Here is a 13,516-nt window from a genome sequence, read left to right as displayed (position 1 = left end):
ATTAAAACAATAAAATAAATGCTTTGAAAATAGAAAAATCAAAAATAAAAAAAAATTAAAAAATAAAAAAAAAATTAAAAAATAAAATAAATGCTTTAAAAATAGAAAAATCAAAACTAAAAATTAGGATAAAAATAAAAAAATAAAATAAATGCTTTAAAAATAGAAAAATCAAAAATAAAAAAATTTAAAATAAAATTAAAAAATAAAATAAATGCTTTAAAAATAAAAAAATCAAAACTAAAAAATTAAAAATAAATTTAAAAAAGCTTTAAAAAAGAAAGATCAAAAATAAAAATTAAATAAAAAAAAAATAAACCAAATGCTTTAAAAATAAAAAAATCAAAACTAAAAATTAAATAAAAAATAAAATTTAAAAAATAAAATAAATGCTTTAAAAATAAAAAAATTAAAACAAAAAATTAAATAAAAATAAAATTAAAAAATAAAATAAAAAGCTTTAAAAAAAGAAAAATCAAAAATAAAAATTAAATAAAATATAAAAAAATCAAAACTAAAAATTATAATAAAAATAAAAAAATAAAATAAATGCTTTAAAAATAAAAAAATCAAAACTAAAAATGAAGATAAAAATAAAAATAAAAAAATAAAATAAATGCTTTAAAAATAGAAAAATTAAATCTAAAAATTAGATAAAAAATAAAATTAAAACAATAAAATAAAAAGCTTTAAATATAGAAAAATTAAAGCTAAAAATAAAAAAAAAAGCTTTAACAATAGAGAAATTAAAAATAAAAATTAAATAAAAATAATTTTTAAAAAATTAATTAAAAATTAATAAAAAACAAAATAAAATCCGTAAAGTGGTGTAAAGTACCGTAAAAGTTCCATAAAAGGTAGTGTCGTAAAGCGCGACCGTCGTAAAAGGTGCATTCTTTACGACGGTCATGCTTTACGGCACCTTTTACGACAGTTGCGCATTACGACAGTTTTACGACAGTCGCGCTTTACGGCACCTTTTACGACAGTTTTACGACAGTCGCGCTTTACTACACCTTTTACGACAGTTTTACGACAGTCGCGCTTTACGGCACCTTTTACGACAGGCGCGCTTTAGGGCACCTTTTACGACAGTCGCGCTTTACGGTACCTTTACGACAGTTTTACGACAGTCGTGCTTTACGGCACCTTTTACGACAGTGGCGCTTTACGGCACCTTTTACGACAGTTTTACGACAGTCGCGCTTTACGGCACCTTTTACGACAGTGGCGCTTTACGGCACCTTTTACGACAGTTTTACGACAGTCGCGCTTTACGGCACCTTTTACGACAGTGGCGCTTTACGGCACCTTTTACGACAGTTTTACGACAGTCGTGCTTTACGGCACCTTTTACGACAGTTTTACGACACCTTTTACGACAGTCACACTTTACGGCACTACCTTTTAAAGAACTTTTACTGTATTTTACAGCACTTTACGGTTTTTATTTTGTTTTTCATGTATTTTTAATTAATTTCATTTTGTTAATTTTGTTTCTTATTTCTTTTTTTTTGATTTTTCTATTTTTAAAGCTTTCTATTTTATTTTTTAATTTTATTTTTTATTTATTGTTATTTTTAATTTTTCGTTTTTTAAAGCATTTATTTTTTAATTTTGTTTTTTATTTGATTTTTATTTTTAATTTTTCGATTTTGAAAGCCTTTTTATTTTTTTAAATTTACTTTATTTTTATTCCTAATTTTTCTATTTTTTAAGCATTTATTTTTTTAATTTTATTTTTTATTAAATTTTGATTTTTAGTTTTTCTATTTTTAAAGCATTTTTTTATTTTATTAATTGTATTATTATTTAATTTTTATTTTTAATTTTTCTATTTTTAAAGCATTTATTTTTTTATTATTTTTCTATTCTTAAAGCTTTTTTTTAATTTTTTTTAATTTTTCTATTTCTAAAGCTTATTATTTTTTTTATTTTTATTTTTATTTTTATTTTTAATTTTTCTATTTTTAAAGTATGCATTTTATTTTATTTTTTAATTTTTGTTTTTAACTTTTCTGTTTTTAAATTATTAAGTTTTTTAATATTGTTTTTTAATTATTATTATTTTTAATTTTCCGTTTTTTAAAGCATTTATTATTTTAATTTTGTTTTTTATTTGATTTTTATTTTTAATTTTTCGATTTTTAAAGCCTTTTTCTTTTTTTTAAATTTATTTTTTATTTATTTTTATTCCTAATTTTTCTATTTTTTAAGCATTTATTTTTTTAATTTTCTTTTTTATTTAATTTTGATTTTTAATTTTTCTATTTTTAAAGCATTTATTGTTTTTTTTTATTATTTTTCTATTCTTAAAGCTTTTTTTAAATTTTTTTTTAATTTTTCTATTTCTAAAGCTTATTATTTTTTTAATTTTTATTTTTATTTTTATTTTTAATTTTTCTATTTTTAAAGTATGCATTTTATTTTATTTTTTAATTTTTGTTTTTAACTTTTCTGGTTTTAAATTATTTAATTTTTTAAATTTTGTTTTTTATTTAATTGTTATTTTTATTGGTTTTATTTTTAAAGCATTTATTATATTGTTTTATTTTTTATTTATTTTTATTTTACATTTTCCTATTTTTAAAGCTTTTCATTTTATTTTTTAAATTTTTTTATTTGTTTTTATTTTTAATATTTCTTTTTTTAAAGCTTTTTATTTTATATTTTTATTTTTTTATTTAATTTTTTTATTTAATTTTTCTTTTTTTTAAGCATTTATTTTATGTTTTAATTTTAAATATTTATTTAATTTTTAATTTTTCTATTTTTAAACCTTTTTATTTTTTAATCTTATTATTATTTAATTTTTGTATTTAATTTTTCTATTTTCAAAGCAATTATTTTTTCAATTTTTTTTTTTTATTTTTCTATTTTTCAAGCATTTATTTTATTTTTTAATTTTATTTTTTATTTATTTATATTTTTAATTTTTCTATTTTTAAAGCTTTTTATTTTATTAATTTTTTATTTAATTTTTCTATTTTTAAATCATTTATTTGATTTTTAAAATTTTTTTATTTAATTTTTACTTTTTCTATTTTTAAAGCCTTTTTTTAATTTTTTATTTGTTTTTATTTTTAATTTTTCTATTTTTAAAGCCTTTTCTAAATTTTATTTTTATTTTTTATTTTTAATTTTTCTATTTTTAAAGCTTTTTTTTTATTTTTTTAATTTTGTTTTTTATTTAATTTTTTTTAATTTTTCTATTTTTATAGCATTTTATTTTATTTTATTTGGTGCTGCCCAGACCATTTTAAGCTGGTTATTGTGGTGGTGTTTGAGGATCTTGCATTATTGCACTACCTTTTATGGAACTTTTACGTCACTTTACAGTTTCTATTTTGTTTTTCATTTATTTTAAATTACGTTTGTTATTTTAATTTTATTTATTATTAATTTTTCTATTTTTAAAGCATTTTATTTTATTCTATTTGGTGCTGCCCAAACCTGCTGTAGTGCATTTTAATACTTTGTAATACTTTGAAGTAATTTTGTTTTGTATCCCCATATTTTTCCCAAATGGTTTATCCCAAACTGTACCCCCCTCCCTTTACCTGTGTTATCCCTCTCCCGGGATGAGATCATCCCCAAACCCCCACCCTGGCTCTCTGTCAATCACTCAGCCTCCCATCCCCTCCATCCAGAAGTTTCGGTCCAAGTGTCGAGTGATTAGCCAGAGGCTGGGGGTCAGCCCCCCAAGCCTTGCCCCATACGCTGTCCTGTATGTCTAGCCCCCAGCATCCATCCCTTAGGGTCACTTAATGGTTGGTAGGATGTTATCTACTTTTGGTTTCCACCTCCCTTTAAATGTAACCTTGGCACATCTCCCAGGGCTCTCAGCAGGAACCCCCTGAGGTGCAGGAGCTCCTTTTGGACTCCTAATAAAACCTTGCATTAACCCCTGCTAAGAGTCGGCCCTTTATCTTCTACCGCTGTCTCTGGTGTCTCTTGTGCTGCAAAGGCGACCAGCCCAGGTGCCCTCAGCACCCTCGGGGCACAGAGAGTGTCTGCCCCCAGCCCAGGTGCCCTCAGTACCCTCGGGGCACAGAGAGTGTCTCCCCGCCAGCCCAGGTGCCCTCAGCACCCTCGGGGCACAGAGAGTGTCTGCCCCCAGCCCAGGTGCCCTCAGCACCCTCGGGGCACAGAGAGTGTCTGCCCCCAGCCCAGGTGCCCTCAGCACCCTCAGGGCACAGAGAGTGTCTCCCCGCTGTCGGCCGTGTCGGGGCTGCCAACTCGGGACCAGCCGAGGGTTACTGAGAGGCTCGCACAAACCTGCTCGGCCGCTGATTGTGGTGGTGTTTGAGGGTCCCCAGGACAAGGGAGGAGATGAGAATCTTGACTCCACCTTTCAGAAGGCTGAAATATTATTGTATGATCTCTATTATATTAAAAGAAAATCAGATATTAGAACTATACTAAAAGAGCAACGAGACATCAGAAAGCTGGAAAGGAATGAATAATAAAAACCTGGGACTGCTCACAGCCCCGACACCGCTGGACCATGATTGGTCATCAAGTAGAAACAATGCACAGGAGACCAATCCAAGATGCCCCTGTTGCTAAACCATCTCCAGCCCACACTCCACAGCCAGCAGATTGTTATTGTTCCATTTCTGTTCTGAGGCTTCTCAGGAGAAAAATCCCAGCAAAAGGATTTTCATCAAACACGTCAGTGCCAGGTGATGGCACAGGCAGCATCGGCCGGCCGAGGTCACTGTGTCATCCCTGCCAGCCCAGGTGTCACAGCAAGGAGGAGAGAGTTCACCCTGTGCTCAGCCTGCAATACAGAACAATACAACACACATATTAACACAAGATGATAACCTTTTTCTATTTTCATTACATGTGGATTTATTGTTACAGGACACCCAAAACAACAAAAGCACACAAAAAACAGCACTCATCTACCATTAACACCCCCTTCACATTACACACAAACTCACCATCCCTCTCATCACAATGCTAAATTACACCCCAGCAATCATTGCTCCTCGGGAACGTGGTTCCCAGGAGCCTCCAAAAAATCCTCCTGCCTGACGAGAACCCCGGTCCCTGGATGGTCCGCACCCAAACTTTGGCGATGAACGTCGCCTCGCTGACCGACCGGGACCCAGGAAAAAAAACCCAGCCAGGGGGCGGGGGGGGGGGGAACCCGGCTGGGGATTTTTTACTCTAAATTTACAAATGAGTTGAAAAACCTGAAAAGCAAAAGTCACACACACAAGGTTAAATCCAGTCAGCATGCGCTCATACACGCAGAGACGAGCAGATGCAGACAGACACAGTCACGTGCTCTCACACACACTCACGCACGCAGAGACGAGCAGACGCAGACAGACACAGGCACATGCTCTCACACACGCTCACACACTCCTCCCATTTAAACGTTCCCTGCGGCTCTTACTCGAGACGCTGAAGAACGCGCTTCCACGCTTCTTCTGGCTGCTGCTCCTCGACGTCAAATGGTAGATTATGGGGAAATCAGCAGCCTCGGAGACCTGCGAGACGACAGGAAGCGGTCGATGAGTGGCTGACAGCTAGGACTTGTCCCCACTCTGGACCAATAAGTTTTCTACCCAAAATCCCATAAAAGACAGATGAACAGTAAAGTTTTTATAACTGTTCTACCTAACTGTGACTACGTGCCAGGGCAGGGCAGCTCCGACCATAAGCAGTACAACATAAGTACACACAATATAAGCCGACGCATACAGTGCAAGTGTACATGGAGTGTAAGTACATACAGTATATGCCAGCATAGGTACACACAATATAAGTACATACAGTATAAGCCAACATAGGTACACGCAGTGTAAGTACATACAGTATAAGCCAGGACTTGAGACAGCTCTCTGGAAGATACTAATTCTTGAGTCCTATACTCTTTGAGAAGATGGAACCTATAGAACTACTGCAGTCACGTGAGGAGGGTGTAAGACGCTTCCTCCAGAAGTCCAAGAGAATGGCGTGGAAAAAAAGGCACTACCAAAGCCGCTAGTGAGAAGGAAGATGGATGAGAACATCTTGTCCCTTTGAGACACTCCTGTCTCAGAGTAAAAATGTACAGGTGCCGGAATAAGGGATATCCGGAAAGGAAGGTGAGTAGAACGCGGGCAATGTGGCACGGAATAGTGCCGATAAAGCATCAAGACGTGACAAAGGCCTGTGACACAGAAGACAATGGACACAGACTACATAACACAGACACGGGCGACATAACACAGACACAGACGACATGACACAGACACAGATGACATGACACAGAGACGAGTGGCAACTGCCTGGCACTGTCCCCTTAGGGACCTGAGATTCCTAGCACAAGATGAGCCAGAGGCTGATGATGCCAAAGGAAAGGAAGCCCTATGACAAGAGCACGTGATGATGAAACAACTCGTTAAAAGAAGTTAGTGCCAAAGAAGTTAAGAGGATGCTCAAGAGGCTCAGCGAGCCTAGAGAAGGAAGCCGACTGCCGGGTGACCATGGCCGTAGCTCCGAACGTGAAGGCGAGCTCCTCGGGGGAAAGATCCGTGACGACGTCGAGTCGAGGGAGGCGGACGATTCAAAGTACATGAAAATGTGGAGATGGGTCGGAACTGCCCTGCCCGGCAAAGGCTCTGGCGAGGCTGAGGGGAAACCCTATGCCTTTACTTCCAGAGAGCCCACCCTGCTACAGACCTCTCCGCTAAGCTGACATGAAATTGCCCCCTGTGATAGTAAAGGTTTTTCCCCTTCTCCCAGCCACTGGCCCCGACACTTAGCTTTTGGAAGAGGAGCGGACAAAATCCATCCTCGGTCGCACGTGGACGTCGAGATGCTCTCCGTGTGTGCTTCAGTGCTGCTGTTTCCAAGCTTTGGCTACAAGCCTCCTCAGGGTACCTAAGACAAAACAGAAAACCTGACTATTGCCCTCAAAACCAGTAATCCCTGGGACTCCTCCACACCACTGCCCCGGCTCACCTCAAATCTTGATTTCACTCCGGAGGGTGCCCGGAAGATACCTGCACAAAGAAAAGGTACACGCTTAGCATGCTGCTGTGTAACGCTCACCTATGGGTCAGCCTGGCTAAACTGCGACTCACCTGCCCTCCTCCGTTCCTTGGCGTGCCTAGGGCAGCGACAGCACCTGCAAAGAAACAAAGCAGAAAAGCATGCTGAGATACTGTGAAAACGCAACCTCCCAAATCTGACAAGGATGCCACACTGATACCTTAAGCTTGCACACACCGGGAATGGGCATGCTCGACCAGAATAGATGGCAAGTGGACCACCTAAAAAAAAAAAAAAACAAGAGGAGATGCTTAGAGCTCCACCAGAAACTGAGACCTCAGCAATAACAACTGCTTCTGTACGCTACTCAATGCTCACTTCGCCCACTCAGCCTTGACTGCTGCTCTCGGCCTTGACCTCCTAAAAAGAAAGACAAAGAACACTGCTGTAATGGCCACCATTTATGCTTCCTCTGCAGAGAAAAACGGTGACTGACCTGCTCAGGGCAATCCCCTCACCTGGGATGGGGGGCTCTGCCCTGGATTTTATCCTTCTGCATCTGAAAGAAAGTTAGGACGAAAGTCAAAGGGCTGCAGGATAATTTAAAAGCTCCAGATATCTTATGTCCATCTACAAATCCCACCCAGAGTCCAACTCCACCCCCCATTAAAAACTTCAAGTCCCCGGGACTTTTCCTACGACACCAGGCTACGCGGCAGGGCAGAGCAGCTCCAGCACAAATGTGTGCAGACACCCGTGACACAGGACAGACAGGACGTGACAGACAACGGGGACACAACACGGACAGAAATCTCCTGGCAAGGAAAATGCCTGCAAGGACTGAGAGAATGCAAAAGGAGATGACCGAGGTGAGACCGATGGTGAGCTGATGAGGCTCAGAGAAACCTGGAGGAAGAAGATGCTAACCAAATGATTTATTCCAAGAACTGCAAAGATGGATGCCTGAGAATCCCACGGCCAGAAGCCTCTACCTGCCCTCACGTTCTTTCAAGTCCTAGTCCGCCATAATGGATCCTGGCGGGGCAGAGCTGCCCATACAGCTCAGAACAAGACCTGAAAAGACACCTGACCAGATGCTGCTAAAGAGACAAGAGAGTCTGATGCCTGTCTGAGCTCCTGAGTCCAAAGTTCTATGGCCTGGGTGCGAGGCCGAGGAATGCAGAGAGCACAGATGCTAACAATGATGCCAGGGTTTCTGACAGGCCCCTCATAGGGCTAAGGTAAAAGATATGACATATCCAAACAACACATAATACACAGTAGACAAGTGACACGATACACACCGGGACTGCTCTGCCCTGCGCGCCGCAGCACTGTGATCCAAAGTGAGATTTTGCTTTTATGGGGCCTAAGGGGTCGCTTCATGAACACCCCCCCACCTCCAAAGGGGACTCAAAAACCCCTCCCAGTAGTTCCCAATCCAGCACCCTGCTTTCATCCCCTCTGTGGGTCGTGGCCCTCTACTTATCTCTCGCACAGCTGGGGATGCCGGTCTCAGGTGCAAAGAAAGGCCACCTTGTCAGCTGGGAAGCTCCTGCTGGCACCAGGCTGATGTCTCTCAGACAGCTGTATTAAAGAAAACCAAACATCACTGCCCGATGTTGGCAGCCCATCGGCCAAGACCCCACAAGTCTGCTACTCACCCTGCTCCTAAGAACGCTCAGCTGCTCGGGCTGCACGCTTCAGGCACGCTCGGAGACCGAGGCCATCGTCACAGGGGGTGCCTGGGTTAAGAGGAGAGGAGGTGATTTGGCATGGCTGAAACCTGAGGGGACCCTCGCTCCTCCTCCCTACTTCCCCGACTCACCGCAACTCCCGGGCAGCTGCCCAAGGCCACCCGGATGGCACCTTTAAATAGAAAAGTTCAGGGCTTCCTCACCAGGTCCTGTAACGCATCCACAGGGCTCACACGTGCAGGGAACCCGGTGCATCGGCCGGCTGGTGACGGGGGCTCGGCAGGCTCCGAGTGGATTGCCTAAAGCGCACAAATGAGAATGGAAACTTAGAGCAGCACCAGAAATTGAGACTGGAGCAGTAACAGCTACTTCTCTCCACTGCTCACCTTGACTGCTGGTATCCAGATTTACTTCCTAAAAAGAAAGACAAAGAGGAGAGCTGTAACAGAGTCACCATGTACACTTCTGCTGCAGAGACAAATGGTGCCTCACCTGCTCGGGGGAAACCACTCACCCAGGATGGGGCCCTCTGGCACACATTTAATCCATATGAATCTGAAAAAAGAGTTAGGACAAGAGTCAAACTGTTGCAGGATAACTTAAGAGCTCCAGATATCCTATGCCCATCTACAAATCCCACCCAGAGTCCAACTCCACCCCACATTACAAACTTCAAGTCCCCGGGACTTCTCCTACGACACCAGGCTACGCGGCAGGGCAGAGCAGCTCCGGCACAAATGTGTGCAGACACCCGTGACACAGGACAGACAGGACGTGACAGACAACAGGGACACAACACGGACAGAAATCTCCTGGCAAGGAAAATGCCTGCAAGGACTGAGAGAATGCAAAAGGGGATGACTGAGGTGAGACCAATGGTGAGCTGATGAGGCTCAGAGAAACCTGGAGGAAGAAGATGCTAACCAAATGATTTATTCCAAGAACTGCAAAGATGGATGCCTGAGAATCCCACGGCCAGAAGCCTCTACCTGCCCTCACGTTCTTTCAAGTCCTAGTCCGCCATAATGGATCCTGGCGGGGCAGAGCTGCCCATACAGCTCAGAAGAAGACCTGAAAAGACACCTGACCGGATGCTGCTAAAGAGACAAGAGAGTCTGATGCCTGTCTGAGCTCCTGAGTCCAAAGTTCTATGGCATTGGTGCGAGGCCGAGGAATGCAGAGAGCACAGATGCTAACAATGATGCCAGGGTTTCTGACAGGCCCCTCATAGGGCTAAGGTAAAAGACATGACATATCCAAACAACACATAATACACAGTAGACAAGTGACACGATACACACCGGGACTGCTCTGCCCTGTGCACCTCAGCACTGTGATCCAAAGTGAGATTTTGCTTTTATGGGGCCTAAGGGGCCACTTCATGAACACCCCCATCTCCAAAGGGGACTCAAAAACCCCTCCCAGTAGTTCCCAATCCAGCACCCTGCTTTCATCCCCTCTGTGGGTCGTGGCCCTCTACTTATCTCTTGCACAGCTGGGGATGCCGGTCTCAGGTGCAAAGAAAGGCCACCTTGTCAGCTGGGAAGCTCCTGCTGGCACCAGGCTGATGTCTCTCAGACAGCTGTATTAAAGAAAACCAAACATCAGTGCCCGATCTTGGCAGCCCATCGGCCAAAACCCCACAAGTCTGCTACTCACCCTGCTCCTAAGAACGCTCGGCTGCTCGGGCCGCACGCTTCAGGCACGCTCGGAGACCGAGGCCGTCGTCACGGGGGGTGCCTGGGTTAAGAGGAGATGAGGTGATTTGGCATGGCTGAAACCTGAGGGGACCCTCGCTCCTCCTCCCTACTTCCCCGACTCACCGCAACTCCTGGGCAGCTGCCCAAGGCCACCCGGATGGCACCTTTAAATAGAAAAGTTCAGGGCTTCCTCACCAGGTCCTGTAACGCATCCACAGGGCTCACACGTGCAGGGAACCCGGTGCATCGGCCGGCTGGTGACGGGGCTCGGCAGGCTCCGAGTGGATTGCCTAAAGCGCACAAATGAGAATGGAAACTTAGAGCAGCACCAGAAATTGAGACTGGAGCAGTAACAGCTACTTCTCTCCACTGCTCACCTTGACTGCTGGTATCCAGATTTTCTTCCTAAAAAGAAAGACAAAGAAGAGAGCTGTAACAGAGTCACCACGTACACTTCTGCTGCAGAGACAAATGGTGCCTCACCTGCTCGGGGGAAACCACTCACCCAGGATGGGGCCCTCTGGCACACATTTAATCCATATGAATCTGAAAAAAGAGTTAGGACAAGAGTCAAACTGTTGCAGGATAACTTAAGAGCTCCAGATATCCTATGCCCATCTACAAATCCCACCCAGAGTCCAACTCCACCCCACATTACAAACTTCAAGTCCCCGGGACTTCTCCTATTGCACCAGCCTAGGCAGCAGGGCAGAGCAGCTCCGGCACAAATGTGTGCAGACACCCGTGACACAGGACAGACAGGACGTGACAGACAACAGGGACACAACACGGACAGAAATCTCCTGGCAAGGAAAATGCCTGCAAGGACTGAGAGAATGCAAAAGGGGATGACTGAGGTGAGACCAATGGTGAGCTGATGAGGCTCAGAGAAACCTGGAGGAAGAAGATGCTAACCAAATGATTTATTCCAAGAACTGCAAAGATGGATGCCTGAGAATCCCACGGCCAGAAGCCTCTACCTGCCCTCACGTTCTTTCAAGTCCTAGTCCGCCATAATGGATCCTGGCGGGGCAGAGCTGCCCACACAGCTCAGAAGAAGACCTGCAAAGACACCTGACCGGATGCTGCTAAAGAGACAAGAGAGTCTGATGCCTGTCTGAGCTCCTGAGTCCAAAGTTCTATGGCATTGGTGCGAGGCCGAGGAATGCAGAGAGCACAGATGCTAACAATGATGCCAGGGTTTCTGACAGGCCCCACAAAGGGCTAAGGTAAAAGACATGACATATCCAAACAACACACAATACACAATAGACAAGTGACACGATACACACCGGAACTGCTCTGCCCTGTGCACCTCAGCACTGTGATCCAAAGTGAGATTTTGCTTTTATGGGGCCTAAGGGGCCGCTTCATGAACACCCCCATCTCCAAAGGGGACTCAAAAACCCCTCCCAGTAGTTCCCAATCCAGCACCCTGCTTTCATCCCCTCTGTGGGTCGTGGCCCTCTACTTATCTCTCGCACAGCTGGGGATGCCGGTCTCAGGTGCAAAGAAAGGCCACCTTGTCAGCTGGGAAGCTCCTGCTGGCACCAGGCTGATGTCTCTTAGACAGCTGTATTAAAGAAAACCAAACATCAGTGCCCGATCTTGGCAGCCCATCAGCCAAAACCCCACAAGTCTGCTACTCACCCTGCTCCTAAGAACGCTCAGCTGCTCGGGCCGCACGCTTCAGGCATGCTCGGAGACCGAGGCCGTCGTCACAGGGGGTGCCTGGGTTAAGAGGAGAGGAGGTGATTTGGCATGGCTGAAACCTGAGGGGACCCTCGCTCCTCCTCCCTACTTCCCCGACTCACCGCAACTCCTGGGCAGCTGCCCAAGGCCACCCGGAGGGCACCTTTAAATAGAAAAGTTCAGGGCTTCCTCACCAGGTCCTGTAATGCATCCACAGGGCTCACACGTGCAGGGAACCTGGTGCATCCACTGGCTGGTGACGGGGGCTCGGCAGGCTCCGAGTGGATTGCCTAAAGCGCACAAATGAGAATGGAAACTTAGAGCAGCACCAGAAATTGAGACTGGAGCAGTAACAGCTACTTCTCTCCACTGCTCACCTTGACTGCTGGTATCCAGATTTTCTTCCTAAAAAGAAAGACAAAGAAGAGAGCTGTAACAGAGTCACCATGTACACTTCTGCTGCAGAGACAAATGGTGCCTCACCTGCTCGGGGGAAACCACTCACCCAGGATGGGGCCCTCTGGCACACATTTAATCCATATGAATCTGAAAAAAGAGTTAGGACAAGAGTCAAACTGTTGCAGGATAACTTAAGAGCTCCAGATATCCTATGTCCATCTACAAATCCCACCCAGAGTCCAACTCCACCCCACATTACAAACTTCAAGTCCCCGGGACTTCTCCTATTGCACCAGCCTAGGCAGCAGGGCAGAGCAGCTCCGGCACAAATGTGTGCAGACACCCGTGACACAGGACAGACAGGACGTGACAGACAACAGGGACACAACACGGACAGAAATCTCCTGGCAAGGAAAATGCCTGCAAGGACTGAGAGAATGCAAAAGGGGATGACTGAGGTGAGACCAATGGTGAGCTGATGAGGCTCAGAGAAACCTGGAGGAAGAAGATGCTAACCAAATGATTTATTCCAAGAACTGCAAAGATGGATGCCTGAGAATCCCACGGCCAGAAGCCTCTACCTGCCCTCACGTTCTTTCAAGTCCTAGTCCGCCATAATGGATCCTGGCGGGGCAGAGCTGCCCACACAGCTCAGAAGAAGACCTGCAAAGACACCTGACCGGATGCTGCTAAAGAGACAAGAGAGTCTGATGCCTGTCTGAGCTCCTGAGTCCAAAGTTCTATGGCATTGGTGCGAGGCCGAGGAATGCAGAGAGCACAGATGCTAACAATGATGCCAGGGTTTCTGACAGGCCCCACAAAGGGCTAAGGTAAAAGACATGACATATCCAAACAACACACAATACACAATAGACAAGTGACACGATACACACCGGAACTGCTCTGCCCTGTGCACCTCAGCACTGTGATCCAAAGTGAGATTTTGCTTTTATGGGGCCTAAGGGGCCGCTTCATGAACACCCCCATCTCCAAAGGGGACTCAAAAACCCCTCCCAGTAGTTCCCAATCCAGCAC

The 13,516-nt window shown here is 43.2% G+C and overlaps 1 protein-coding gene across 7 annotated transcripts in view; it reads right to left on the bottom strand.

Moving 5' to 3' along the window:
* The window catches only part of LOC143693110 (uncharacterized), a 41,983-nt gene extending 33,660 nt beyond the window's left edge, over nucleotides 1-8,323 (bottom strand). Inside the window, exons 1-7 of one of the 7 annotated variants that reach the window (XR_013180592.1) lie at nucleotides 7,490-8,323; nucleotides 7,372-7,413; nucleotides 7,214-7,274; nucleotides 7,086-7,129; nucleotides 6,964-7,004; nucleotides 5,411-6,882; nucleotides 4,398-4,783 (exon numbers count right to left, since the gene is read on the bottom strand). The gene's annotated coding sequence lies outside the window, so the exon portion shown is untranslated. Of the gene's footprint in view, nucleotides 1-4,397; nucleotides 4,784-5,377; nucleotides 6,883-6,963; nucleotides 7,005-7,085; nucleotides 7,130-7,213; nucleotides 7,275-7,371; nucleotides 7,414-7,489 lie in introns of those variants that run through there. The other 6 variants (XR_013180593.1, XR_013180595.1, XR_013180596.1 and 3 more) reach the window with 6 other exon arrangements.
* Between the last annotated feature and the right edge of the window lie 5,193 nt (nucleotides 8,324-13,516).

The sequence above is a fragment of the Agelaius phoeniceus genome, unplaced genomic scaffold (genome assembly GCF_051311805.1).
Source record: "Agelaius phoeniceus isolate bAgePho1 unplaced genomic scaffold, bAgePho1.hap1 Scaffold_287, whole genome shotgun sequence".
In the NCBI taxonomy this organism is placed as follows: Eukaryota; Metazoa; Chordata; class Aves; order Passeriformes; family Icteridae; genus Agelaius; species Agelaius phoeniceus.
The sequence above is the reverse complement of the archived record's forward strand: the minus strand, read 5'-3'. Positions and strand labels throughout refer to the sequence as shown.